Below are 5,045 nucleotides of genomic sequence, written 5' to 3' on the forward strand. Positions count from 1 at the left end.
ATTATTTATTATTATTATTATTATTGGTTTTTTCCCTTCCTTTTCTGACCTATTAAACTGTGTTTATCTCAACCCATGAATTTAAAATATTTTTAAAATTCTCTTCCCCATCTCACTTGAGGAGGTGCAGTGAGCGAATGGCTGTGTGGTATTCAGCTGCCTGCCATTAATCACAACATTTGCAATATAGATGTTACCTTCTCCCAGCATCGACAGCTGGTTATGATCCATACACAAAATTAATATCCTACAATATACCTCATCCCCTAAAACTTATTTTAAAATGGAAAAACCAATCAAAACCGGCAAAATAACACAAAAGCAAGTTTATATAACCTATGCAAAAATACCCCCAAATAAGTAGTTCTACAAAAGCCAACCAAAGAGATATGGTTTATAACAGATATTCTTTAAAACTTGATAGTCTTTCCACATTTAACATTTCATATAATCAAGATGAATATATAAATGACTTCTTGGATTATTTACATTTTCTTGGTTTTCTGGCATGACATGACTACTGTTAGATATAAAGCTTCTGTTACAGGACTTTTTCATGAGGTTTATCATTCTGAACTTGCTGCTGCAACTGCTAGAACTACCAGTGAACAACAAAATTGAGAACGATACATCTGATAGGTTTTACCCTTTATCAGCCTCATGCTAATTTAATGCAACACAGAATATTATTTGCATTACTTCAAAAGTAAAAAGATGCCTCCTGTGGGATTACATTACTATTAGACATTTCTTAGTCTATTATATGTGAGTCAACACAGCATTCAAAACGAGGATTTTACAAACCTCATTTGTGATAATAAACTTAATGAGCAGCACTGAGAAATGTCTAAAGAACTGAATTATGATGACATACTATTTGCCAAATAAAGCTTTGTATTTTTTTGTGCATTGTTTCATGAAAGACACACTAGCTCTTTTGGCATGTAATTGAAATCAAAAATAGCAATGTGCATTTTAAACATCTGCTGTGCTGGGCAATCACTGGAAGGGAAACAATCTCCAAAACAGATATAAGATGTAAAATTAGAACACTCAAACATGTTCCTTATGAAGTAAGATGGTTATAGTGGGTTTTTATGGGGTTTTTTTGTTGCTGAATCAGTAAAATTCCCATTTTAGTGAGCATCGACAGGAAAGGGAGAAGGGATCACCTATTTCATTAAAAGAAGTAATTATAATAGCCCAGTTTAGTATCAGAGGGAATGGTGGTACACCAGCTGAAGTGAATGGCACCTAACTTGGTCATTATATGTGACCACAGCAGAAAACAAAGGAAAACTCTTAAAAGTCTTACAAGGCTTCATACCTACAGACTGGGTTTTGCCTGGTACCCAGTAACCTTTCAGGACACAAACCTGAAAGAGATCCTCTTCACTAGCTTCCATGTCTGAGAAATGTAGCACCTCAAAGACACCATTTTGAAGAGCTGCTCTAAAAGAAACTTACCCCAGGAAAACAACACAACACAAACTTAAAAATTAAACCAAAGACTTCACAGGAAATAGATTTGCCTGAAAAGAAACATACCACCTTTTGCCCTAAGGGTATCTGGGACTTCTGTATGAGTCTAACAGTTATGTCAAAAGACATACAGGAGACTCTTACCCATCCAAAGTGGCATTTAAGAGCATGGAGATACTCTATACAATTGCAAAAATTTGAACTAAACTCTTAAATGTAAAATTATGCAGATGGTGAGGGGAAAGGACACAGAGATAAGCTATATTCTGCTATGGCCTACAAGAGTTTCTATAACCTCTCTAGAGAACAATAATGGATGTCAGGAGAGAGAATGTCATAAGATATCAGGATGTCATGAGAAAAAATAGGATAGATAAGCCACTGATATTTCAGAATTCACACTGGAACTATTTAAAGTTGAAAATTTCAAAATATTTTTGCTTTTATTTTTCATAAATTGGAACTTTTTTTTTTAATCCATTTAACTTTTGGTTTGCAACATCTTTATTTATTTATTTTATTTTTATTTTTGCCTTACCATGCCTGACCGTCTTTATTCTGTTTTCTGTTTTGATATTTATCACCACACTATCACTGTCCTTATCCTTTTGTTCCCATTTCTGTCAGCATGCTCTCTATAAGCATAAGCACGTTGTCACCTATTTACTCTGAAAGAAACAGCCATCATAACGAGCCTTTGGCATGTTAGTAATTCATATTGCACAGTAAACAGGATTTGAGAAATACTTGTGATCTCTGTAAATCACCTTGAAAACTGGTTATCTCTAGGATGACAGAGGTCAAAATGACCTATGAAACACTGCATTTAGGGACAGAAAGGTGAGAAGACATTTTTCTTAGTATGAAGGACAAATGCATACGTATGTATGTATTTATTTATTTATTGGAAATGCTGGTGCAACTTCATCCAGTATGGCTTTTTTTCAATAACTTCCCATGACGAATATTCTATTTTTTCTAAAATAAAATATCTGGTTCAAAAAAAAAAAGATAATATGAAGGGTGATTTCACACTACACTATTCACCTGGGATTTTGCTGCTGGATAGGTACATCTTCATTTTTTCTATTTATGCTAGCTTTGCTCCACAGAACTTTGACAGGGTTTTATATGCAGAATCAGTGTCTGCTGTTCGATGCCATGTGTGTCCGAAAATTATTTTTTTCTTTCATTTGTTAAATCCTTTAGGCAATTTGCTTAAAAAAAATTGGTCAGCGTCCTAGAGAATGTGCTGAAAATAAAGAATCCTTGAGTGGGATGCACACAAGTTAGTCCTACTGAAACATAGCAGAAGACTATAGCAGGTATTCCACAGGGGAAATTCTAAAGAAACAAGTTGTGAGTTAATGGAACTGTGATCTATAATTATGTTCTACAAAACCCAGAAAGAATATATGTTATAAAGTAACAATCACAATTAACACTGTTAATGGCAATCACAAAAGAAAAGCTAAAAGCTGGACAGAATGATGGGATAATTTGGAAAGTTTGCTTCTCTGATTCAAGTTTGAGATCATTTGGCAAGTGTCCCTTGTTATTTGTATTGTAATTACCTCTGCTTGTGTTATACTGATAAAGGCCTTAAACTGCAAATTTGTTATGCATTTCATCAACAAATTCCACTATGTCAAACAAAAGCTATGTCTACACTGCTGTACAAGACAGCATTTCTGTGGTTCCTATGTCTTGGTGAATGCTCAAGCCACATCCCAGCCACACGTTAGGACAAGTTATCAGTATGTAATAGTCCTTTCCTGTGCTCCCAGTTACACAAGAGTGGATCTTTGGAGCATGGGAGCCACCACCTTTGTTAAATGAGAACAGGTCTGGATGTCTAGTATATGAGACCAAGGAGTGTATCAACAGTGAGACTAGTGACAGCCATAGAAATCTACAGCACCAATGCTGAAAATCACAAAGCTTTCTTTTTTTTCTCCAGGATTACTACATAGACTTTGAGTCTGTTGTAAGGCAGCAGGAGCTCTTCAGAACTCCACATTCAATTACTTTCAGTCTGAAAATAAATGAGGAATGGATATAGGGTGACAAAGTGCAAAAGTCAACAGCTGTGGGCCAAGGGTTAGCTAGTTAATCAACTGATAATTTAGAGAGACCTGTGTTAAGTATTTCTGCAGTGCAGATTTCTCTAGTTAAGGTCTCCCAGATGCATGAAAGTGGAAAATATTCAGATGCATTTTATCAAGTAAGAAACCATTTCAAAGAGGACTCACTGTATGAATGTCGTACCTATATCACTACTTTTGCCATAATGTGGTTAGCTGAAAAATAATTGTGTCCCAGTCCAAATTTGTCCTATACAATTAAGTACAATACTTACCCTTTAACTTAATATTTATCAGCTGTTTAACCAACAGCTGCCAAAACACTGCTGTTACTTTTTTGTGCTCATATTTTTTTGGATTTTATAGTATTTATATAGAAAATATTGTAATTTCCTTCCTGCTTGTGCCTAACTTATTTTAGATGTTATATAAATAAATATGTTCTGCAATATTTGAGACAATTAGTCTCAGGATAGACTGCATTTTTATCCTTAAAAATAATTATAGTATTCCAACCACCACTTGTGGTTTAACCCTGGTAGGCAGCTAAGCCCCACAGAGCCACTGACCAACAGCAGGATGGAGGAGCAAATCTGAAGGGTAAAAGTGAGAAAACTCATGGCTTGAGATAAAAACAGTTTAATAGGTAAAACAAAAGCTGCACACACAAGCAAAGCAAAACAAGGAATTCATTCACCATTTTGCATCGGCAGGCAAGTGTTCAGCCATCCCCAGGAAAGCAGGGCTTCAACACATAATGATTACTTGGGAAGACACATGCCATAAGTACAGATGTCCCCCCTTCGTTTTTCTTCCAGATTTTATTGCTAAGCATGATGTCATATATATGGGACATCCCTTTTGGTCAATTGAGGTTAGCTGTCCCAGCTGTGTCCCCTCCCAACTTCTTGTGTACCTGCAACCTGCTCACTGGCAGGGCTGAGTGGGAAATAGAAAAGCCCTTGGCGCTGTGTAAGCACTGCTAAGCAATAGCTAAAATATCAGTGTTTTATGAACACTGTTTTCATCACAAATCCAAACCATAGCACCGTATGAGCTACTATAAAGAAAATTAACTCTAGCCAAACTTATCAGCCAACACAAGTACACCACTATATAATAGTTAATGATAAGCCCTCACTCTTCAGTGGAGACCATTACAATGCTGCATTAGCAGGATACAACTTTTGCAGCCTACACTGTGCTTAGGGACTGTTGCTACAGTCTACCAGGAGCTAAGCATTTCAGACAATATACAACCTACTAACTTCTTGGTCCCTCTTCGAACCTGGTTAGAGGAAATGTTGACAAGAACATGTAGTATTGCTCTGCTGCAGTCCACATAGTTGTTTCCAAAGAGCTATTGTCTGTTTTGGTGCTGCATTGCGATGTTTGGACAGGTCAAAGAGGAAGATGGAAAAAAGTGATAAATCATTTCTAATTGAGCCTGGTCTTTGAAAATGACATTTAAAAAGGTTG

Source organism: Falco punctatus, assembly GCF_963210335.1.
Source record: "Falco punctatus genome assembly, chromosome: 2".
Taxonomy (NCBI): Eukaryota; Metazoa; Chordata; class Aves; order Falconiformes; family Falconidae; genus Falco; species Falco punctatus.